Source organism: Cuculus canorus, chromosome 2 (genome assembly GCF_017976375.1).
Source record: "Cuculus canorus isolate bCucCan1 chromosome 2, bCucCan1.pri, whole genome shotgun sequence".
Classification (NCBI taxonomy): Eukaryota; Metazoa; Chordata; class Aves; order Cuculiformes; family Cuculidae; genus Cuculus; species Cuculus canorus.
Window position 1 is genome coordinate 63,199,822 of NC_071402.1, and position 26,070 is coordinate 63,225,891.

General features: G+C 40.1%; 1 protein-coding gene across 2 annotated transcripts in view; it reads right to left on the reverse strand.

The window, feature by feature from the left end:
• Positions 1 to 1,520, reverse strand: part of MBP (myelin basic protein) — a 117,850-nt gene extending 116,330 nt beyond the window's left edge. Inside the window, exon 1 of one of the 2 annotated variants that reach the window (XM_054057341.1) lies at positions 1,459 to 1,520. The gene's annotated coding sequence lies outside the window, so the exon portion shown is untranslated. The remainder of the gene's footprint in view (positions 1 to 1,458) is intronic. The other variant, XM_054057343.1, reaches the window with a different exon arrangement.
• Positions 1,521 to 26,070: the final 24,550 nt, after the last annotated feature.

Genomic DNA, 26,070 nt, shown 5'->3' on the forward strand with positions numbered 1-26,070 from the left:
TATTGAAGAACAAATGCAATGCTCACAGGAAACAGTAAGAGTGACCTACTTAAGTTGACAAAACCACAGTTTTACATTCTTCCCAAGACAAACTGTGCAGTAATTTTCAAAACGTCCCTACAAGCATAGGGAGAAACCAAATATGCAGCTTTCACTATGGCCACAGCTCACCATGCACATACACTGCCAGACCCTCCACAGAAACCACACTGCCCCGGCACAGCCAGGGACATGCACCACAGCTACAGCAGCTTCAAGCCAAGGCAGTGAGGAGACAGAGGTGGGAGAGGAGAAGGAGGGAGAGGAGAAGGAGAGAGAGGAGAAGGAAGGAGGGAGAGGAGAAGGAAGGAGGGAGAGGAGAAGGAAGGAGGGAGAGGAGAAGGTGGCAGGGACCCTGGAAGTGTTGACAGGAGTTGAGGCAAGAAGCACCATAGCAGCACCTCACCGCCCCAGCCACATCACCCTTTCCTCACAGAAACTTCAAGGAAATGAATCAAAAAATCATTAAGGTTAGAAAAGACCTCTAAGATCATCCAGTCCAACTGTCAGCCCAACTCCACCATGCCTACTAAACCATGTCACAAAGCGCCACACCTACGCACTTTTTGAACACCTCCATGGATGGAGACTCCACCACTTCCCTGGGCAGCCTGTTCCAATGCTTGACCACTCTTTCAGTAAAGAAATTTTTCCCAATATCCAATCTAAACCTCCCTGGCACAACTTGAGGCCATTTCCTCTCATCCTACCCCTTGTTACATGGGAGAAGAGACCAACACACGTCTCCCTACAACCTTCTTTCAGGCAGTGGCAGGGAGGGATGGGGTCTCTCCTCAACCTCCTTTTCTCCAGGCTAAGCAACCCTAGTTCCCTCAGCCGCTCCTCATGCGACTGGTTCTCCAGACCCTTCACCAGTTTCCCTGCCCTTCCCTGTGGAAGGAAGAGGGGGGGAAGGAGGGTGTCAGGGGGCGCAGCCCGTGGGACGGCCGCGGGGGCAGCACCTTGCCCCCCCCCCCGACTCCTGCCAGCGCCACAGGTTAAAAACAAAGAATGAAAGGAATAAATAAATAAACAGATGGATAGATAGAAAGAGGGGAAAAAAAAAAAAAAGCAGAAGTTGTCCGTTCCTGTTTCAAAAGCCGCGGTGTGAAGCAGGAAGCTCTCGGCACCGCCTTGACGGCCGCCGCTGCCGCCCCGGCTGCGCCCCCGCGGCCCCCCGCCCCGCACACGCACCCCCGCGGGGCTTATGTAACGCACCGGGAGCCCCGCGACCCCCGAGAAGGAAGAGGAGGAGGAAAAGAAGGAGGAGGAGGCGCCTCGGCGGGGCAGGACCGAGCGGCTGCCCCCGCTGCCCTCCCCGGCTGTCCCGCCGGTCGTGGCCAGCACCGCTCGCCCTGCCCGCAGGTCCTTTGTCCCGGAGGAGGAATCGAAGGGAGGAGGGAAGCCAGGGGCACCTACCGCTCCCTGTCCGTGCCGGCGCCACCTGCTCCAGGTGTCCCGCAGCGCCCGCCCGCCCTCCCTGCCGAGGGGCGGGACAGGCGCCCGCGCGGGGCGAGGAGGAAGAGGGCGAGTCACACACGCACACACACACACACGCACACGCACACGCACTCTCTGCTCGCTCTCCGTCTCCTTCCCCGCAGCACAACAACAAACACAGCGGAGCCCCGTGTGCAGGGAGAGGGGGGAACCCTGCCAGCTCCCCTTCCCCGCCCCCCTTGTCCTCCCTATAGGGCTCCCCTGCTCGGAGAGAAGGAGAGAAAGCACCCTAAAATAATAGGTAGGTAGGTAGATAGATAGATAGATAGATAGATAGATAGATAGATAGATAGATAGATAGATAAGCAGGGAGATAGGCAGGGAGATAGACGGGCAGACAGGCAGGCAGATAGACAGACAGACAGGTAGGTAGACAAATAGATAGTTAGACAGACAGACAGGTAGGTAGATAGATAGATAGATTAGATAGACAGATAGATAGATAGACAGACAGATAGACAGACAGACCCAGACAGACAGACCACACCGTAAATAAACAAACACATAAATCACACCATCAACAAATCAATGAATGGATAAACAAACCAATAAATCACGACCCGAATAAACGAACGAATAAATAAGCAGATAATACCCCACCACGACCCGGGGGCGGCAGCCGAGGTGCGAGAGGGCAGCATCCCCCCCACCCCGTCCCCGCCACCCACCGGGAAAGGCAGGGATGGAGCTGGGCGAGCGGCGAGCAGGAAAGAGAAGCCTCTTCTCCTCTCTCTTTGCCACCATCCAACGGTGCCGGCGCGTTGCTGGCTTGCTTTTTCCCGGCACCCTCCCCTTGGAAGCACGGGCAGGAGGTGCCGCTCCCCGCTTCTCCCGCAGCCGGGAAAGGGAGCACAAGAAAGCGCCTGCAAGAAGACCCCTGGGTAACTCCGTGCTTTGCCTGGTCTGAGCTCAGGTCCCAGGGAATAACTCACGTTCCAGTGGGAATCCTAGGCTCTCGGCTGTGCTCCCTGCAGCCCCGTGGGCTCGGTGTCACGTTAATGTGAGGTGCAGGCAAATTTGGGCTGCTGTCCCGGGAAGAAGTTTCACAGGATGAACCCCGAGGGTGAGGCTGCTCTGGGTTCAGAGGGAAGAGAAACTGCCTTCTGAATTTCATCTGACATTCAAAATAGCAAAAGAAGTGTGGCCAGCAGGGCAAGGGAGGGGATTCTGCCCCTCTATTCCTCCTTCCTGAGACCTCATCTGGAATACTGTGTCCAGTTCTGGAATTCTCAACATAAGAAGGATATGGAACTGTTGGAACGAGTCCAGAGGAGGCTACAAAGATGATCAGAGGGCTGGAGAACCCCCCCACTCGAGGACAGGCTGAGAGAGTTGGAGTTATTCAGCCTGGAGAAGAGAAGGCTCAGAGGAGACCTGAAGGGGGCCTACAGGAAAGCCGGGGAGGGACTGTTTACAAAGGCTTGTAGTGACAGGACATGGGGCAATGGGTATAAACTGGAGAGGGACAGATTTAAACTAGACATAAGGAGGAATTTCTTCACTGTGAGAGTGGTGAGGCACTGGCACAGGTTGCCCAGGGAAGTTGTGGCTGCCCCATCCCTGGAGGTGTTCAAGGCCAGGTTGGATGGGGCTTGGGCAGCCTGGTCTAGTGGGATGTCCCTGCCCATGGCAGGGGGGCTGGGTGATCTTTAAGGTCCCTTCCAACCCAAACTACTCTATGATTCTACGATCCAGGGGAAGGGGGGTGGTTCACTTCTATGAATACTCTGACGGGTAATATTTGTTTCCATCCTGTGCAAAAATGCAAAAGTAGGAAGTAAATAATAGATAGAAGCGTTTGGGGGTTTTTGTTTTGTTTCGTTTTGTTTTTTAAGAAGTCGCTTTATTTGGAAGGATCTTTGGTGATAACTGTAGTTATCTGTTGCACCTGTTAAGTGCATCATGTTTAAATCTCAGCAGATGGAGAGTTACTAAGTCAGCTACCCACTAATTCCTCAATGCATAGATGTTTTTTGGCTTGCTATCTGTCTTTGAAGATGGAGGAGGTTTTAGAGAAATAATCTGGGCCAAATTATAATCTGTATATTCAAATGGATAAACTGTCATATGGACAAATATTTCCTTTGTGTGAAAGGAACATCCTATCACCAGTACTTCTTTAAAGTAAGAGGTGAGAAGTTTGCAATGTCAGTCTTTATCATAAGTATGGAAACTCCTGTGCAGCATGCTAAAACCTGAAGATATCAAGAATATCTTCATGAATATCTTCATGAATATCTTCATGATATCCGCATGAATATCACCGGAGTGTGAGTTAAAAAAAGATTACGGAAGAACTGCAGAGAAAAAGAATAGATGGAATAATGCCAGTATGAGCAAATCAAAGTCTGAGAATTTTATATTAAGAATACAGAAAATACTGCTTTGAATCACTCTCTTTCCTCACACTCCTTTGCTGGCAAAAAGATACAACTTTCTTTTCTTGGAAATTTGAGGAGCACATGAAATGAGTGTGATGGCTAAGCTTTATGTATTTTTTTTAATTTTGTATAGTAACTTTGTTAAAAACTCTGACAAAAAGAAAGCAGTACATACTAGCTTTAAAAGATAACACTCAATTTCAGTCTTCAGGTGGTTATGTCTCCCTTTTTTGCATAAAAACGGAGGGAAAAATTAGATCAATCGCATCTGGCTGTAGTCAGAATGAAGATGAATAAATCATGATAAAGGGATGAGAACCCCAATCTTGCATACTTTTATATTATATAGAGCTTCGAGCTAGGATAATTATCCTCCAGGCAGTAGGCCACTTATTTACATATGTGAACATATCTTTGTATACAGATGTCCACACATAAATAATACATTTTAATATAGATATAAAAAATACACATGTGTATGTCTTTGTACAATTATGCACGGTTACTCCGTTGAGGCCTAAAGGTGTAAGAAATCACAGTTGAAGAATGTGGATTGTCATACAATGTGTGGAAAAAAACCTGGAAAAATTATCTCCCTCATACAGCCACGTTATATGACATAGCTGCATGAGTTGTCTTTTAATGTGTTGAATATCTCCCTACTTTTCAGTTTGTAGCTTCCTTTATTCCAGGATTTTGTATGTAGGCAGATGTCAGTATGATAATTCATTTACACACATAAAAAATTAAACTTCCATAGAAAACACTAGGCTCACTAGACAGTATTGGACACTAGAATCACAGGACGGCATTAGTAGGTAAAAATGTAGACATTCTGATTTTTCCCTTATAATTCTGCTGCTAATGAATGCTAGCTCCTAGAAAGTCTTCATGAAGAAAACTAGCATGTATGTTCAGCAGCAATGCTTATGCGTCCAAGTCTACAAAGCCAGTATCATTTATTCTGTTTGCTTCCTGTTCCATGTAGAAAAAAAAATGGCTTTTTTTTTTTAAAAAAAAATTCCACATACACTGTTTGACCCCTGCTCATTGGGCTACTGTAAAGAGCTGTACCACAATAAAGGCAGTACAAGTGACAGCAGGAAGTTAATCTTGATTTTTTTTAATTAACTATCCAGAAGAAATTGCTTGAGTCAAGTATAAAGTGTTTCTTTATGCAAATTGGAGAAAGGAAATGGAAGGAAAGAAGAATTTATACAATTATTCATAAGTATTTTTGTACTGAGTTTGGCCATTTATTATTCTTAATGAGAAACAATTGACCTGATTGGCCAATAGGTTAGAATTATTATGGAAACTATGGTTTGGGTGTGAAAGCCTCATAATGGGTAACCAGACCATTGTCATATAACTCAAAGAATGATTTAATTAAAATTCACAGCATGTTATTGAATTAAGATGAAAGAACAGCTATTCACATTCAAGAAATTAAAATGGCAAATGGCCGAATACTGTAATGAGGAACTGTCATTGAGACAGCGGTGACTGCCGATGCAAGATTAACAATATCAAGACCTCCATGCAGAGGAAACATAATCTAGATGCAATTATGAAGTCATTTGAATTTTTTCATTAATGGGCCTTCAGTGAACTCCAGATAACACTTTCATTTCAGTCTTAAAATCAAGTCTTAATTATAAAGGCTTATGAGGTTTCTGTATTTCATAAAACCTTTTTTGATGTATGAGTCTTTGAAAATATCAACACAATGCTTACAGTACTTTTATAAGCAGAATCAGAACAAGTTCTTGATACTATTTTTTTTTCCAAGAAGGCTCCGATGTAAGAATATCATCTCAGCAGGTGCTTGTTTGAGTAATCTCAGACTGTGTACACAGGCAAACAGAACACCATTATCTGCAGATGCTATCTGAAATTGGAAGCTATGTGTTAATGATTGATGAATCCTGAAGGTAGATTTGGTTGTTGAGAATTTTTTATGGTCATGGTGGCTTAACTTTAGAAGATCTCTGCCAAATATTTAGGCAAATGGTTAAAAACATGACCTTCTTCATCAAATATCTGTGAAATGGGCAGTAAAAAAGCTACTTTTTCTGAAGCTTCGAGGCTTAAAAAAAATGGCATTTTTGAACTTTGAGAACTGAGGAGGTGTTCTGCAGCCGCAAGGGGACAGACCCTCTTCAGAAATATTGTCAGAATACATAGTTTCTTACTACCCATGGGTATTAAGACATAGGACCTAATTGTAAATTGGAAAAAAAATCTTTCTCCTGGCAAATCAGGATTCTCTACTGGTAAAGACATCAGTGGACAAATGACAGTGTAATAGATGTAACAATCCTTGCAAATAATATGTTATATAATCACCTGAATGTGAAAGAAAAATAATTGTTTGTTTGCAGAAATACTGGCATTTAAACATTTGAGTGATATCACATTTTAGAATATAAATAACCTAATAGTGATCAAACAAGTTTTTTTTATTCTGAAATGCTTACCTAAATAATTTATCCTCAAATTTTAAAACATTTTTCAAGACATGAGCATTATTTTTTATGATATCACCCATGTCCTATTTGCTGAACAAGGATCAAAAACCTCAGTAATAGGTGATGGTAGTAGCACAGAACTGTGAAGATGAACATAGCAGTCTTTCCATCTCGTTTTGTCCATTTTGTAGGGTTTCTGTCTCTTTCTAATCGTTGCCTCTGACAACGTGGTTTTCTGTAAAACTGATCATCTCACAGAATATTTCAAACAGATCTCATGCACTGCTGCGATATTTGGTCAAAGTCCCATGATAAAATGTATTTTTACTCTTCTGTTTCTTCTAATATGAACATTCCAGCTAATGGAAAAGTTAGTAAAAATTATTTGATGTGTTTAAGTGCTATTAAGCACATTACCATGTTTCTGTTTTTTCGCCAGCACTTCAGTAGAGAAAAGATGCCAGACCTGTGTGGTTAATTTACAAATGACTGAATGGAAAACAAGCCTGTGTAGAAATACCTCTTTGCTTACACAAAATAAAATGTCTGTATTCTCACTAATTACTCACAGATGCATGTGCAAGCACATATTCATACGTATGATACCTGTATACCCCTTTTTTCTTAAGCCGTAATGGAGTGTGGTAAAGGCTTCATAGGGCAGATGGAAGCTAGCTTGAAAAGGAGCAGAAATGGATATATCCAGGACTCTACCTACATTTAATCTCTGTTTTGCTCATTTTCCCCGTTTCACTTATTACACCTCGGCTCTTACTCTGCGTGTTCTTCAGAACTGGGACTTTGGGATGACCAGCAAAACATTTCCTGTGTCTCAACGTAAACGTTTTGAAAATAGCAGTCCTTGCTCAGCGCAATGTCAGAGGAAATTCTGCTTGCCTGTGTGTGTATTTGCAATATCCATTTCCTCAATTCAGCATGTGCAATTTGTTGAAGTATTTGTTTGTTTCTAATGCCAGTTTATGGGGGAATCAGCCTTATTCCAGAGATATGAAAGCTCTAACTGCCTACTGCACTGAACTTGGAAACAAATGTTACATATAGAGCTCTTCAATGGGAGATTCTTTAACATTTCCTCAAGGGGGGAAAAAAAAAATAAGAAAAATGCTTTTGCTCAGTTTTGAAAACGATTTACAACTTTCCAAGCGAAAGTTTCCAAAAAGGGTACTTGGAAAAAAACTAGGTTTTGAACATAAAAATGGATTTAGTATACTTACCAATAAGAATGACTGCCTGGCACCCACAATGAAATAAGCTCTTTATTATTTTTTTGACATAATAATAAGATTCTGACAATTCAAATTAGGCAGTCATTTGTATAAGGAAAATAAAAGATGTATTAAAATATATGACATAAGGAAACGATCATACAATTTTGTTTGTTACAATGTAATTCTTGAAATGAAAATCTGCAAAGGCTAAGATTTGTATTATATGCAATTTGTGATCACCTAGCTCTTGAATTCACTGCATTTGGAGACTACATCACAGCATGCAGGTGAAATACACTATGTCTTTACGGGAGAATCTAATTTGTGCTCAGATCAGTTTTTCATTAAGTAAAACATATTCTTTAAATCTGAAACATAACAGCCATCATTATATTTTCTCTAGTTGCTAAAGAGAAGCTGTAGTCACTGTGTGGGCAGACATCTACAAAGATCTGCTTTATTGCTATTCAGTGTATTTCCAACGAGAGGAAGTCAAGGGGTCTCACACATAAAACGTACTCCAGAATGCCTGAATACAGCTGCGGCAATATCAGCATAGAAAAACCAGCAAACGTGTCTATTAGCTGAATAGGGGCCTTCCCCTTCTGACTGTCTCCTCTCCTACTACAAAATCAATCACATTTTGCAGCTGGGCTTCAGCTTTGTAGGATAGGAAATCATGCCATTTTTTCTGCTTTGCTATTGCGTAGATTAGAAGGATTTGAAAACAACAGTATTCAGTATAGATCTATACAAAGAACACAATTACAGGGCATGTACTTGCTCACATTGCCTTCTCTTTTTTTCCCATTGGGAAGTACTTTTTCATACATGGCAGTGTGCTAACCACTCTCTTATCTTTTCTTTCAGTTGGAGCAGATTAAATAGCTAGTGCAGTCTAAATAACGAGGAGTTCTATAAACTTTGCTTACAATACTTGTTAATGAAGTGCATACAACTTTGTTCTGCTACCAGCTTTAGCTGGATTTGTCCATGTGTAACATTCCCTCCCCCAAAGTCTACATCTGCAGAGGTGAAGTGAACCAAGCTGAAGGTGAACAACAAAAGGAAATTATTTGCACCTGTAAAGTTTGGTTTTAAAGAGAAGGATACAATGCCCTTGCAGGGAGTTCTGTTACTGTAATGAAATGATTCCAAAAGCATGGGTCAGTAGCGTTTTTAAAGATGAGCATGTTAGTATCCCAGTTTGTGCCAAAGAATGATTATTCTTGCTCTTCCCATCTGACTGACAGGAATTTATTGACTTATGCTATGGGGTAAGCAAAGAAAGTGGAAAGCTTTCAGTAGCAATTCATTCTTTTGCGTTGATTAAGACTATAGTTTACCCCAAATTCAGAGACCATGCATAGGAGGATGGTTCAAACCTCCCTCAGAAGTACTTCAGGTTTACTCATCTAATATTTAGCGATAGTGGAAGACTGCTGTTTGGACTGACTGTGAGAAAGGCTGTAAAAATAAGAATAAAGGAGAAGATAGAATTATTAGAAGAGATATAATATTCCATAATCACTGTAAATACAGTTCTGATCTTTTCTTCATGAATAATGACAGATTGAATAGCATTCTCTTCAATTCCCTTCTTATTATTGCTATGATTTTTTTTCTTTATGTCAGTCTTCAGGAGAATTTCTTCACAGTCACAGTGCAACAAGACTCAACTTTGAAAAGCCACAGCCTCCAGACATTTAGATGATATCAGACTATTCTGGAAGTTTCAGAAGATCTTCAGCAGGTTATTTGCTATCTCGTCTCCACAGACAGTGCTGGAAACTTGGCCTCAGATTAACTCTGGATTTGACTATGCCAATCTTCAGTTTCTTGTCCAAAACAAATATAAGGTATAATAGGACAATGCTACTGTATCTTCATTTTAACCTGCATAGTAGATCTAAATGGTGGATGAGAAGCAAAACATGAGCCGGCAATGTGCATTTGCAGCACAGAAAGCCAACTGTATCCTGGGCTGCATCAAAAGAAGCATGACCAGCAGATCAAGGGAGGTGATTCTGCTCCTTTACTCTGCTCTCATGAGACCTCACCTAGCATACTGCATTCAATTCTGGAGTCCTCAGCACAGGAAGGAGATTAATCCATTAGCGCAAGTCCAGAGGAGGGCCATGAAGATGATCAGAGGGCAGGAGCACCTCCCGTACAAGGACAGGCTGAAAGCTGAAAAGCCAGCTGAAAGCTGGTTGTATAGCCTGGAGACGAGAAGGGTCTGGGGAGACCTTGTAGCAGCCTTACAGAGCTTAAAGGGGTCCTATAGGAAAGCTGGAGAGGGGCTCTTTATCAGAGAGTGTAGTGACAAGATGAGGGATAATGGTTTTAAACTGAAAGAGGGGAGATTTAGGTTAGATATTAGGAAGAAATTTTCTACTGTGACAGTGTTGAGGCTCCAGAACAGGTTGCCCAGAGAAGTTGTGGGTGCTCCATCCCTGGAGGTGTTCAAGGCTGGGTTGGAAGAGGCCTTGAGCAACCTGATCCAGTGGAAGGTGTCCCTGCCCATGGCAGCAGGTTTGGAACTACATGCTCTTTAAGGTGTCTTGCAACCCAAATCCTTCATATGATTCTATGATTCATTTTTATTAACAGACTTATACTGAAAAGAAAATTAATAAGCAGGAAATTAAAAAATAGGTTAACTGGGAAGAAGGAAGGAAGGTGGGAGTAAGAGGAGGTACACTTAAATAAGATATATAACACAAAAAAGCAAAGGAAAATATAACAGATTTTTTAAAAAAGATGACACTGAGAGAACTCAGGGTTAAGTAGATAACAGAAGATGGATGTCTTAATGCCTATTCCATGGGATGAAGATTTGCTTGAGAATAGTTTCCAATGAAATTAATTCATAGCTCAGACTTTGTTGATTCTGTGGGAGAAATACTTAACTGTCAATGATTAATTTGATTTATCTGTCAGATGAGATGTATCTGATTTTTAGCTATTGTGACTCATCATGGACAAATAGACAAAATAATTTAAAGCTTTCCTAGCTAATGTTACTGCCTATGTAAAGAATACTTTAATAATGAACAGTTATGACTAGGTCAAGCAAAGAATGAATATATTTATTGGCACAAGTTTGTTTCAGGAAAGAAACCCTAAACCTTTCTATTCTGCAAATTGAGCAAGAGGAAGAGCTATGCTTATGAAAGTTCACTTTTTTGAGAATTCAGTTATATGAGGTGTTTTGCTTCTACGTACAAGCTGCTACCATTCATATGTGCCTGCTACTTCATGTGATGGTCACTGGTGTAAGTATATAAATAGGGTTTTTCAAGAGTAGGAGCCTAAAATGACCTCTTCAGTCCCTATTAAAACATCTGAATAAATCACCTGATTTACAGCAGCAGTAAATTTCAGCAACAGCCAGTGATACCAGTCGGATTTATTAAATGCTTAGAGACTAAAGGACCATTTAAGACTTATATACATTGCAACAGGGACATCCCCTACAGTTTTGTGTTTGGATTTCTTTCTATTTAATATAAGCTCAATAAAAAGAGTGCCCATAAAATGGATGGGAGATGCCAATGGAGAAAGGATGGAAGTGATTTGATAGGAGAAGATGAAAATAAAAAGCTGGAATAAATTAAATGCTAAACCTTTCCTGGCTAATGCCTTTAAGAAAGGGAAAACAAAGATTTTAGTACAAATCTGGATTAGGCAGCAGTACTGTAGGAGATGACTGAGGTTTAGAATATATCATTAAATTCTGAAGTTTGGGGAGCAAACCTGTAAATTTTCCAGTGTATAAAAGATTGTTATACGCAAGACAAAAAGGGCAGAAAGAAGATATTTTGATTTGTAGCAAAGGAGTTCAAAGACCGGGAGCATTAGCTAAAAGCCTAATCAAGTACCAAAGTGAACTCCTATGGCCTTGAATATGTTCTGTCTTGCAAATGTGCACGCGTCAAATTGATGATCTTTCCTGGCATTGCTTCTTGATACCCCTGTACTTCTTGGACTCTGACATCTGCACTGATGATGGCATGCACGCCATGAAATTTGTACACATCATCTTCTCAGTAGTTCAAAATATCCCAATGAGGACTAAAGAAGAGGCGTGATGGTGCTCACTGAGTTAAGGAATGCAACTACAGTGCCAGACCACAACTGATGTTACTTACAGCTGTAGCAATTTTATAGCGGCAACATCAAATGACCCAAACAGCTGGCAAAGTTTTTCATAAGATCAAATATTGGGAAGAAATCTTTGTTAGATTTCTTATGCAAGTCAGAGGTAGGGATTTAGTAATGCTAGCTGGGAACACCATTTGTCATATAAGTATCTTCTTTCTGCTATTTTTTTCCTGAGTAGAACAGAATTTTGAATATTTTGCTTCCTAAAACTGGTAACCAAGATGAGGTGAAGGCTTAAGTATTGGAAGAAAAATATTGCTATCTCTGCTCCAGTACTAGTAGCTAAAACAAGGATGTTTGTGCATGTGAATGACTGGCACTAATTAGAGGGGTGACAGCAATGTTGAAGGGGGAAAACTAGCTACTCAGATATTGCATAAATGACTGACTATGTACAATCTTTGAGGGATGAAACATTGAGTGGTTAATGTTTTAGAAGAATGCCCTTTTTCTAAAATGAAGAAAATATGAAGTATACCCCACTGTACAGCTCACAGTGCTCTGGAAAGAGTGCAATCTGATGCATAACCAAGAGGGGTGATGTAAACTGGAAACATATTAAGGGGAAAGAAATACTTACAATGGGAAACAGAAAAAAATAGTGGTGAAATGTTTGCACAAAGCTGAATTTCCAAGAAGAAACAAAGCAAATGGAAACCAAACAAATCAAAGTGTTTCTGTGAATGCTTTGTAAACTGACTATGTGCACCCTCAGTGGGCAACAGCCAAATTCAACTATTCAGTGAGTTTAGAATTAAAGTGAGTATACTCATAAATTGTAGTATATTTTACAAATTTCATAAAAATAGTACAAACAAACTTTCAGCCCAGAGTATTGAGTTCTGCTTACCTGTTCTGGAAAGTCTTTATAAAATAATAAGGCAACATTTACAATTATAGGTTGTAATTAATAGTTATAGGTTGTAATTATATAGTGATAGTATAAGTTATTGGAAAAATGAATCATAGGAAAACAGCTGCTGGTGGCTGAAACTATCCCTGTAAAAATATCAGTGTGAGAAGTTTTTGTAGTTTTATCTGTGGTTCACCCTTAGGCCAAGGAAGTCTTTTTCTGGAAACAGCACTCTTTCAGTTACCCTTCTTCTAACGCTATGCATGTTGTCTTCAGATTACTTTGTTTCCATGTTTTCTTCATGTATCGTAAGCCATTGCATATCTTTCATTAAATTTCAGATTTGGTACAAGAATGATTGTAGGCTGTAGCTAGGTTTCTTTTCCACAATTTTCAATCAAGATCATTGAAAACTGGAAAAAATTCAGAAAGTCTTTAGATATTAACAAAATAAAAAACATTTTTCTAGGTGCGTTTTAAGCAATATCCAACTTAATAAATGCATTAAGAAACAGCTAAAATATTTTTAAAATAGCCAGTTTAATATTATAAGCAAAACCCCCTCCATTTTATTCACTGCACTTGGGAAATCAACATAATTTACTGTTCTGTTTTGATCTTCAAAGATAAGTTTTGAGGAAGTGTTATTGTAAATTAGGAATTACCATGTAATGCAGCCACCAGCCTTTCCAGAACAGCAGTAGGTAGTTGTAATTTTTATCAGTAATGTAGGCGGTTCATAATTTTTACATCAAATATCAGCATATTACAGCATGAGAATATTATGTATTCAGAAAGGGTGTATTACAGTGTGAGGGATATTAAAGCGTTCAAGTGAAGAAAGGCTATTAAGGGAAAATGTGATTTTGATGACAGTTATAACCCATCAATCAAGTTAAATCAAGTGCATATTTAATACCACAGGACCCTTAGACTGAACATCTCTTTGCATTGCAGTGTTTAGTTTTACAGGTGACATACATCTTGCCTCGATTACCAAAATCTCTTGCAATTAACATTTTTTGAGTTGAACTTCACTGAAATGACAGTAGGTGTATGGTAAGAAGTGTTGAGGTCTGAAGACAGTTATTCGCTTATTAAGAATATAACCCACTAAAATTGACACAAATCCTTGGGAGGAGAGGGGAGATGACACTGTGAAATTGCCTACACCCTCAATTCTCCCTGTAAACATCTGCAGAACTATCTCATTATCCTCATTCCATTTGCTTTAATGCCTCTAATTGCAAAAGTTAAAAAACCCCAAAACACACATGCAAACCCCACCCACCCCTACCCCAAATAAAACCACCCTCTGACAGCAGGACCATGCTTAAGCTCTTGGTGTACTGAGACAACTGCTGGGCAAGCTGACCAATAGTATTTTTGAGTGACAGTATTTGCTTCTTTATATTCCCATCTGCCTGTGTCCATCTTCTGTCATGTCTATTATTTGAAGTCTTTGTAGTAGCCACCATCTTCTACTTACATGCTGGAAACAACAGGTAGCAGAAAAAGGCCTTAGGTTCATCCTGAAAATAATAAACATCTTTAGAGCTGGTACACTTTTATTATAGCAGGTTTTTTTTCCTTTGGATTACATCAATTCCCCATGCTGAGGGATTGTAATTCATGAAGATCTTTGAAGAATTCTGTACTACCTACATTTTTAACGAAAATGCCTACCTCCTGTTGAGTTGGGACAAACTAAGTGTTCCAATACAATCTCATTTGCATTAAGATGGGGGAAGAAACCAGTCTGTTTTAACAATGAGCAAATGTATTCAGTTCATGATTACTAGTTAGCTCCTGTTATTCCCACCAAACGGGATAGAAATTACTTAAATTTCTGTTTGCAAATCTTATGCATGTCTTTAAAAACTGACAATATATGTAAGAATATCCTTCTAGAATATTTTCAAGCTTGCTTTGTTGAAAGTAAAGTGCAAAAATTAAAGGATCCCTTTCAGGATCAAACGTCTTCTGCTGATCTTGAAGGCTGAATATGCCAAGCAGAATCTCTCCAGCCTTGCTGGAAATCTTGTGTTTTGCTCTTCTTGTGCTGAATGCAGTGAGTGGCACTAGAAAGCATCCCACTTTTTCAGTGGAAAGCATATTTGAGTGAGGGGGTGGGGCAGGAAGTGCTTTTGATGGCTATCCCGCTTGCAATGAGCGGCTACTGAATGTCATCTTGCACTTAGATTCATTGAAGCTGCCTATTCAAAGCAGTATGCAACCATGATCCTTATCTCTAAATCTGGACTGATGTAATCAGTCCCTTTTCTCTTAAGTTAATCAGCAGACCCACATTCATTTTAATGTCAGCTTAATCAGACCACAAGCTCTTCAGGGAAAGGAATTGAATTTTCTGTGAACTTAGCTTGCTGTCAGAGTTTTAATTCAGGATGACCAGAATAATTACAAAAAAAAAAAACGGAAAACCATTTTATTAAGTACTGGAAAGAGTATTTTAATGATAACTTCTGTCATAAGGCTGCTGTTCATGTGAAGTATTAGTTTAAAATAAAATATATAAAGCTTCAACTAGTATTTATGAATACTTTACATGTCTCTCACTCAGCACTGTCTGTTAATGAAGGCCTCTATATCATCAATAATAGAATAATATTTACCAATTTTACTTTCTTCCTTGTTTCCCTTGCCAACTACTAAATTCAGAGGAAAGTTATTTTGCATTGTCAATTTTTCTCTCTCTGTACCCATGTCTTAAATATTAGATTACAAAGTAAATAAATAATTCTGCTTTATCCAGTAATATTTAGAATTAGTGACACAGTGCATCATTACTACATGCCTATATTTGGAAAACCCCTCACTTTAGGATTAGATCTGGCAACTTCTTTATGTGTTATGGAGTCCTTTTTTACAAGCACTATTATGAACTATTGTTCATAATCTCATTATGAACAATAAGATTAGTCACAAACTTATTTACTCTATGAGGTGTCAGGATAGGGGAGTTTCCCTTGATAAAACAGACAAGGATCTGTTTATCAACAGCCATTCACACTTGGCTGTTCTGCTCAAGAGAGGTACTGAGCTAAAGGGTCTATAAAAATGATGGCTGTCCCCATCATTAGAAAAATATCTAACATAGATAGACTGCCACCTGTCTTTTTTCCACAGAAACTGTCACAGTCATTCCATTTCAAGGCTATCTTTGAGTTAAATCTTCAGCCTGCATGGGCCAATTCAATATCTAGCTTCTGCTGAGACTGATAATTAGCTTTTCAGTTATTATAACAAACTTCAGATTGAACTACTCTGAAATGAGATGCAAATAGTAGATGTTGTGCTTTTCTGGGGCAAGGGAGATTTTCTTTTCATGTTTATATATTCTGGGATTTTTTTTACTTGAGAAAAAGTGTAATTTACCTTTTGCTGCTGCAAAATTAGCTTCATTGAGGAAAAACTCCAGCTATTTTCCTTCATTTTTCCTACCATTAAGTTAAGAGAATAAGGTTGTAATTAGGAAATAAATACAGAGGATTTGGAAAAGTGTAATATGCTAATAATGACACCTCACAAAAAGGTCATGTACAACTATTAGCGTCTGATGTACCCATTGGATATTTTGATGGAGAAGATCAGTTTGACGCAGAAGATCAGTTTTATTTATTACAAAACTGCTTTCCCTCCAAGTCTATGAAGTTGCTACATTTGATCTCTGTACAGAATAAGATGAAAAGTTAGCGGTTGAATTGTGTAAACATTGCCAATGCTTTCTAAGCGCATTACATAAAGTTAATCCTCCCCAAACACAATACTTTTTCCATATTCCTCTCCTTTTTACATTGAGTTCCCATGAAAAAAGCCCACATCATTTGTTGAAGTTTCGTGCCATAAGTGTTTGAGACAAGCATCTCAAGGAGTCAAGGAGGCTGAAGTGAAACGCTCATACAGTTACTCACTTTTGAGTTAGCATGTATATTAGATAAGAGACCTTTCAGGGTAATGAAATAATGAAGAGGGCTCTTTAAGCCTTGTGAGAGCCCCAGCAGAGAGGCAATTAACAAACCTAGCCATTGATCCAGCCTCTCCATTACTGGGAAGACTCATGCATACACAGTGGATTGCCCAGGAGTGATAAGAGAATATTAAAAGTTGCATTCCGCCACTTATACTGTCAGGCACTTAATTCTTCTGGGAATTATGCTTCAGGTAGAGGACTTAAGTTTCCCCAGAAAAGCAAATATTGCCTAAAAGATAGCATCTTCTGGAACTCCTTAACCCTTTAAAGGCTGAAAGAGCTGTAGGGATTTTAATTTTTGGAGGATGGAAAGAAGGTGCAAGACATGAAAAGCAAATATATAAGGCTTCTGTCCATCTGTACTCCCAAAAGACATTTAAACACATGCTTACAGCAACTCCAGTGGGATTCAGTCACATGCTCTAAGCTGTGTATCAGTTGTGTTTCGAAGAATCAAGATCTATAAGCATATATGCTCCATTAGTCATGGCACAATATTTAGTTCTTCTGGCTCATCAATAAGCTTGAATTTTGAGATACTACTGATTAGGTAGAAGACTCCCTTTGCAATCAAGTTTTGCTTAGTAAATTTAAACAAAAACCGAAAAAAAAGTCTGCGCACTACTTGATGAATTTAACCTCACTTTCTGTTCATCAGAGCCTCTGGTATCAATTATTCTTTCAGCTATGACTCATAAACAGTTTTCCTGCCTCAAGCTGTTGTTTGACAATACCAATATCACTTCATAGAAATTGTGGTATTTCCAAGTCTGAAATACAAGACTGAATTACCTCCATCCAATGTATTTTTCACAGAATCACAGAATCACAGAATCACAGAATCACAAGGTTGGAAAGGACCCATTGGATCATCGAGTCCAACCGTTCCTAACACTCCCTAAACCATGTCCCTAAGTACTTCATCCACCCGTTCCTTAAACACCTCCAGGGAAGGCGACTCGACCACCTCCCTGGGCAGCCTGTTCCAGTACCCAATGACTCTTACTGTGAAGAATTTTTTTCTGATATCCAACCTGAACCTCCCCTGACGGAGCTTCAGGCCATTCCCTCTAGTCCTGTCCCCTGTCACTTGGGAGAAGAGGCCAGCTCCCTCCTCTCCACAACCTCCTTTCAGGTAGTTGTAGAGAGTAATAAGGTCTCCCCTCAGCCTCCTCTTCTCAAGGCTAAACAACCCCAGCTCTCTCAGCCGCTCCTCATAAGACTTGTTCTCCAGCCCCCTCACCAGCTTTGTTGCTCTTCTCTGGACACGCTCCAGAGCCTCAACATCCTTCTTGTGGTGAGGGGCCCAGAACTGAACACAGTATTCGAGGTGCGGTCTCACCAGTGCCGAGTACAGAGGGAGAATAACCTCCCTGGACCTGCTGGTGACCCCATTTCTGATACAAGCCAAGATGCCATTGGCCTTCTTGGCCACCTGGGCACACTGCTGGCTCATGTTCAGTCGGCTGTCAACCAGCACCCCCAGGTCCTTCTCTTCTGTGCAGCTCTCCAGCCATTCTTCCCCCAGTCTGTAGCGCTGCATAGGGTTGTTGTGCCCCAAGTGCAGGACCCGGCATTTGGTCTTGTTAAACCTCATCCCATTGGTCTCGGCCCAGCAGTCCAGCCTGTTCAGATCCCTTTGCAGAGCCTCCCTACCCTCCAGCAGGTCGACACTTCCTCCCAGCTTAGTGTCATCTGCAAACTTGCTGAGGGTGCACTCAATGCCTTCATCCAGGTCATTGATAAAGACATTGAACAGAGCTGGACCCAGTACTGAGCCCTGAGGAACTCCACTTGTGACTGGCCTCCAGCTGGAGTTAACTCCATTGACCACCAATGATGGTTTTTGATGGTAGTTGGTCTGTCTAGTCTTCAAAATGCAACTTTTAATGAAGTTTTAAATATTTTCTTTAACTTGATCAGAAGTCACTGCATTATTATTGCTGCACGGAAGAGAAGGACCTGGGGGTGCTGGTTGACAGCCGACTGAACATGAGCCAGCAGTGTGCCCAGGTGGCCAAGAAGGCCAACGGCATCTTGGCTGGTATCAGAAATGGGGTCACCAGCAGGTCCAGGGAGGTTATTCTCCCTCTGCGCTGGTGAGACCGCACCTCGAATACTGTGTTAAGTTCTGGACCCCTCACCACAAGAAGGATGTTGAGGCTCTGGAGCGTGTCCAGAGAAGAGCAACAAAGCTGGTGAAGGGGCTGGAGAACAAGTCTTACGAGGAGCGACTGAGAGAGCTGAGGTTGTTTAGCCTGGAGAAGAGGAGGCTGAGGGGAGACCTTATTACTCTCTACAACTACCTGAAAGGAGGTTGTGGAGAGGAGGGAGCTGGCCTCTTCTCCCAAGTGACAGGGGACAGGACAAGAGGGAATGGCCTGAAGCTCCATCAGGGGAGGTTCAGGTTGGATATCAGAAAAAAATTCTTCACAGTAAGAGTCATCGGGCACTGTAACAGGCTGCCCAGGGAGGTGGTCAAGTCACCCTCCCTGGAGGTGTTTAAGGCACGGGTGGATGAAGTGCTGAGGGACATGGTTTAGGGAGTGTTAGGAATGGTTGGACTCGATGATCCAATGGGTCCTTTCCAACCTTGTGATTCTGTGATTATAATTTTTAAAAACGCAGCTTAGTCTTAGATCCCTCCCAGTTTAGTAATCCTAGAATAATAAAAAAACAATAAAGCTATATATATATTTTTTTTTTTAAACTTAAGGCCATTAGATGTACAATTGTGTGATTTGGAGTAGATAGTTGGAGATCAGTCATGAAAATTCGTTTTCAGTCCAGGCAGTCCAAGCAGGACTCAGACAATAATGAGATGTGGGCAAGCACCTAACTATAAGTATCTCAGTTATGGTTTTATTGTATAGATCGATACAGAACATATAGTGTAGTGAAAGCTGCATCCCACACTAGAACATGACATGCTGTCATTAAAGAGAGAAAGAATTTTACTCACTGAAGGAAAGTATTATCTACTAACTATATATATATAGGCAGCAATCCCTTGCCCAACAAAGCAATATATACATATTGAAGGAGGGGAAACAGTTGTGATTTTTGTTAAGAAGAATGCCCTGATTATCTCCTGGATAAGCATGGATTAACATGAGTTTTGGAGCAAATGCATAGGTTGGTCTGGATGTCCTTGAAGGACTGAAGGGGAGAAGAGCTAACACTCCACCAAAAAGTAAGATTGCATTCTGCATATGCACCTTTTTTGTAATCCTTTGTAATTGTGCTGGTTTGGGATGAATAAATGCTTGTATTTGCATTCTACCATTCTACCATAAATGAGCTTTAGTGGGATTTAATGTAACTGGGAGAGAACGACATGGCTCACATAAAAAAAAATCTATATGCCTCCTTAGTATGTACTTCTGTACTCAAAGGGTAACAGAACAGGCTATATTTCAGCCATACCAGTCAGACAGAGGATTCACACCACAGACATAAGGAGAGAATCATGGCTAAATGTGAGGCTTGCAGGGAAAATGTCAGTATTGTTATCAGTTTTCACTGCATTGAAGACCAAAAGGATCTTTCAAAAAATAGAACAAAGCCACATGCTCTACAAGCTGCTCAGTAACTTTGGAGTGAAAACTATAAAGGAGATAAGGCATAAACATTTCATGAACCACAATATCAGGTGATAAGCCTACAATATCACCTTCCAAGGCAGCAGGCTTTTACCTATAGCTTTACAATGCATTGCCCTTCCATTCCCCAGAGTTTTTCTCCTTTTTGAACAGCAGAAAAATATGAATTCCAAAGATAGGAGATTTTGTGAAGTGAGAAGATGATGTTTCACTCAAAACCAAAAGGGGAATTCTGCTGTATTTAGCTAACATTTAGACTTCATATTTATCTATCTTATAAGAGCCGATAATCTAGAATTGATCTTCCATCCTCTTACTCTGTCTTTACCTCTCTACCTCTCTGAATGCATAGGCTTTAGTGTAGGTCTCTGATGGTCAAAAATAAAATAAAAGGCTTTTTCTTTAACTCTTCATTGTCCCACAATGATTTATTAAAAAAATCATTATTTAAGTTGAGGTTTTTCTCCTAGTGTATGTTGGTAATTATGTTTTTAATTATTTTATTATTGTTAATAATTATAGTTAATTTTTGTTATTACAACATTGCTTGCAAGATCCTGCCAAGATTATATTTGCCTGTCATAACAGCAGAGTCAAAAAGCACAGTAAAGTTTATTGTGCTGAATTAAAACTGGCCTAAGTAGACAAGCCAAATTAAGAGACAAATGGATGCAAAGACCGATGAAATTGCTTGCTTGAATTCACAAATCCTACCTGTGTCAGTGGCTGCAGAAAACCTGGATCTTACTGAAACAAAACTGCCAGATATAACAGCTTATCAAGCTCCAAAAACGTTTGGGCAAAAATCTGAAATCCACTGTTAGTGTCACACAAATGTCACAAATTAAAGTCCTACACAAAATTATCTGGGGAAAAATGAAAACCATGAGACAAACCGTGTTTATCTGTTTTAGTTGTTTTATTAACTGCTTCTCCATTCATTACTAGTTCCCTTAAGCCTAGTGATATCTGTCCTCAGATCTTGAAAAAATTGTAATATCTGTACAGGAATGAGCTTACGGAGAGTCAGATGTGAATCAGATGACTCTCTATAAGCAAATTGTCCCTGAGGGACATGGTCAGTGGTGAAAAGAAAGCATCACACGTTACATAATCCGTAAGCGTTGGTTGATGCCTCAAATCATGAGGAAGGCACTGTGGTACACTTTGGCTAGAGGATAATAAGAAACTTGAGTGGATATGTGTGTGCAGGGAATCCGAGTCACTCTTCATAGATACAGAAAAATTAATCAAGACAATTCATCTGAAGCTACATCTTTTGAAACATCTCTTTCTGAGGTAGAAAACCTTACACAGCATTTAGCATAGAGTACACATGGCTGAGTAGTTTGTGTGAGCAAAGCAGAATATGATATTAAACAAGGCTTCAAAAAAACTGTTTCTGCACTTTATTTGAATTCTATTCAATGGTGATAGAGGAAAGACACGTTTCACCAAAAAGTCAAAACCTGTCATCTTTGTATGTGGCTTGCACATCTATGAAGATGGAGAAGTACAAGGCATGGAGCTCACATCAGTAACAGAATAGCTCACTCCATTCTTTACTCTTTATGAACAGGAAAATACCATAAACTACAGTCCTGCGTGCCTATTAGTACACTAGTGGAGAGCAGTTATTGAAAAATGTGGTGGAATTTCTTTATTAAAATTCGAATACTACCGTTAGAGAAGTGGGGGGAAATAAATAACAGACAAGATCCATTACAAGTTTTAATTTTTTAAAGAAAGTTACCACACATAAATACTGTTTACAGTCTGGCATAAAACACCTGGTTTTAGTCTTCAAAGTGGAACAAAAAGAACAAAATTGTTGGGGTTTTTTTAGGTGGTTATCAATAATCCCGAGCTATTTTCTATAGTCAGCATACTATTATTACTGCACCTGATGGTGTCCAACTGTGGCAAGTTACCAGTGCTCTAGCCAAACCTTTTGGACAAGATTTGGGAACAAACTGGCACTCTGACTCTTTCGCTTCTTTTCCAATATGTTGTTCTGAAGCATGTAATGAGTACACTGACAGTCACTATCTGCTCTGGTAATTTAAGAATTCCTCTTAGATGCATGATAGTAAGTTCAGCATTCTCCACCCTCGGGAGACTAGCTAACAATGAAATATTGGAAATTCAAAAAGTTGCCTCATTAATCCAACTAAAATCAGTATAACACATTGTAAGTTTGCAGATGACACAGTGCTGTGTGGGAGTGTTGTTCTGTTTGAGGGTAGGAAGACTCTATGGAGGGATATGGACAGGTTAGGCTGATGGGCCAAGGCCAGTTGTATGAAGTTCAACAAGACCAGCAACATGAGCTATCAGTGTGCCCAGGTGGCCAAGAAAGCCAACAGCCTCCTGGCTTGTAGCAGAAATAGTGTAGCCAGCAGGCTAGGGAAGTGATTGTCACTCTGTACTTGGCACCGGGGAGGCCACACCTTGAATACTGTGTTCAGTTTTGGGCCCCTCACTACCAGAAAGATAGTGAGGTGCTGGAGCATGTGCAAAGAAAGGCAACGAAGCTGGTGAAGAGTCTGGAGCACAAGTCTTATGAGGGGAAGCTAAAGGAGCTGGGGTTGTTTAGCTTGGAGAAAAAGAGGCTGAGGAGAGACCTTATTGCCCTCTACAACTACCTGAAAGGAGGCCAAAGTGAGGTGGGTGATGGTCTCTCCTCCCAAGTGACAAGTGACAGGATAAGAAGAAACTGCCTCAAGCTGCACTAGGGGAGGTTTAGGTTGGGTAGTACAAAAAATGTTGGCACCAAAAGGGTGATTAAGAACCGGAACAGGCTGCCCAGAGAAGTAGTTGTGTTGCCATTCCAGAAGATATTGAAAAGACATGTAGATGTGGCACTTAGGGATGTGGTTTAGTGGTGGACTTGAAAAAGCTAGGTTAAGGGTTGGACTTGATCTTAAAGGTCTTTTCCAATATAAACCATGCATATAATGGAGCACGAAAGAGACAACGTCAAAGAATTCTTACCCTATCTCAATCATTTTCACATTTGTGGTCCTCCTTGTAACATAGTATGATTGTTACACAAGCAAGTACTGTCAACTTGCTTTTGAAAAGAAGACTACCTGTGCCAACAAGAAGACCGTGTACTGGTCAAGTCTCTTCTTCTTCTGGGAACTCATCCAAGATTTATTATACACCTTCTACCCCAGTAGATTCTTCTGCAACATTAAAAGACATTATACTATTCCACCACATGCCACAGGTCCCACAGGTGCTCTGCAGCTCTCACTTGGCAGTGTATTTGCCCATCTCTTCAGTCAGGTTATCTGCAGTTGAACATCTTCAGCAATGCAAATAGTTTCTTGGTCTTGTTTACACTCATAGTGCTTTCCTCTTGGTGGTGAAGAAGCTGAAATAATGTATTAACAGAAATGTAATGGCCAAATGTCATGAGGCACCACCAATCTGCCTGTCCCTACTCAACCCTGGAAAAACAGCATGAGAACTCAATCTGCTCTTGCTGAACAGAGCGATGGGTATCTGTTTTCTGAGGATCTTCGTCCAGCTTAGACGTTGAAAATGGGTCAGTACGAAACTCAGTTCTTCCCATCTGAAATATATCCACAACAATTTAGGCTTCTAGCTTATTCCTGTCCATTTTCTACACCAAGGACCTTGCTTGCTTGTAATACTCTGAAATGTTGAAGGTGAAGGATGGAAAGAAAACATTTATAGCGGGTAAAGAAAGGATCTTGAGTGATACACCACAGCAGAAGATGTTCTGCCCCTCCTTTTTCAAACACGAAAAGCAAAATCTCTTCTAAATGCAAGGAATTAAACAATGCTTAGGTGAACACCATCCAGGCCTGTCAGCTGTCCCTTCCTTGGATAAAAGAGTATTATTCGGCAGGGGACATTTAATTCTTCCTCTAATGTTCTTTCATTAACCAAGCATACTCCTGGTTCACATTAATTATATGCATCCCAAAATACTTGCTGGTAGTTGTAGTCATTCAGAGATGAGCAATATGAGAACAAAATATTAATAACTGTGTCATAAGCAGCTTTTGCCAAAGTACATTTAAATTAATGGATCTAAGAGATGATTTCTTTTCTAATGAGAATCATTAAACATGAGGTTGAATTTTAGCAATATCTGAAGAGGCATAACAGACTGTCAGTGGTTTCAAAGCCTAAGCAGCAGATTAAGCAGCTACTCTCTTAAGGTGACAAAAAAAATGTATGGAGAAAATGTTTTAGAAGCAGTTAAACTAAATATTTTAGAAGAAAGTTAATACTACAGGTCAAACTTATTAAAAAATCTTGTCTTGGGATTGCCAATTAAAATACACTCAAAGTGAACCTTGAGAAAATTAACCAAGTGAATGTATGCAGAAATATAATGCCTTTGCCTGAAATGACTTATCATCTAAATAGATGATAGAAAAACAAGAAATGGATGATACAAGCAGGCAAATGAAATCAAGTGAAAGGCAACTGCATTTACTGTATTCTGTGGACTGCAGTCATTCATTATCCAGCCAAAAGGTTAAACCTTGTGCATTAAAATAGTATTTAACAACAGTGGAATCATGGAAATAGAAATCTTGAGGAAAAGGAAGCAAAGTCAGTGGCGCTCAGCAAAAGCCGGATGAAAGTACAGCTGAACTCAGCAAAGTCTCTGACTAGCTTCTAATACCCTCGCTTGATCCTTTAGCTGACAGCTGTAAGTTGACACCCCCCTCCTGGTTCCCAAATGACCAAATGTACATTAAAAAACAGAAATTAAGCTTAGCACTTCAGAATATGCTGGATCCACTATTATCGTCTCTATTTTACTGTATTTTCTGTTATCCACCTCCAAAAAGTTCAGTGGAGGATGCAAACATTTCTACAGTACATCACAAATCTTTACAAATAGGTGACATAGCCTGTCGTGAAGGTCTTGTTGCAACACTGATAATTACTTGACACATTACTTTAGGTGCACCAGGCTCTAAATGTGGTAGTATTTACCAGTCACGTAACTCTTTCTGTCCTTGCTGCCTGTATAAACAATCCTTTTCTGAATCCAAAATCCAAATTCCAGTCTTCAATATTCAAGCACAATTTATCATCTGTGAGTCAGTTTCAAAGTTTGAAAAAAAGCATCTTTGTGCATATAAGATTTTAAGGGTTTGAAAACTAGTAATAAAAGAAAAAAGCAACTTTTGTCTAGCTGGTAAGCTAAGAGCTACAAAATTACCTATCCTATTTACTTACCAGTATTTATAGGGCCACAAAAGATGACATCAAGACTTTCCTGAACAAAGAGAGCCACTAAATAGAATACTTCAATTTTTCAGTATTTTGGCTACACTACTACAAGAATATGGGGAATAATTCTGTCTGGATTTCACTGAGGTAAGTAGAGTCAGAACAATGCTACACAGTGATGAATAGATACTAATTAATATTCTCAGGAGTAATATAAGCTACTAATATTGATACCTAACAATGGAAAATTCCTATTCAAATTTGTAAGTATGAACAGTCTTCTACTGGAACAAATTCTGACTAAATCTAGAACTGTCATATGAGATATTGCAGCTAGAAAACAGTCTGAAATCAGATCCAGAGTTCCTGGCTGTCATTTTTGACTACGTTAATTAATGCATTGATCTTTCCTTCTGAACCCTTAAGGAAGCCCAGCTTCCTCCACCCACACGGCGGAAGAATCTTTAATATGACTTAATCGCTAACAGAAGTGTGAGTCAGTATATTCATTACTCTTAATGTCAGTCATTTCCCCAGAGTAGGAAACTAATAGAACGACAGCAAAAAGGTGGACCTCTAGACGGAAGACCCTGTAGACACAAAAGTCTTCT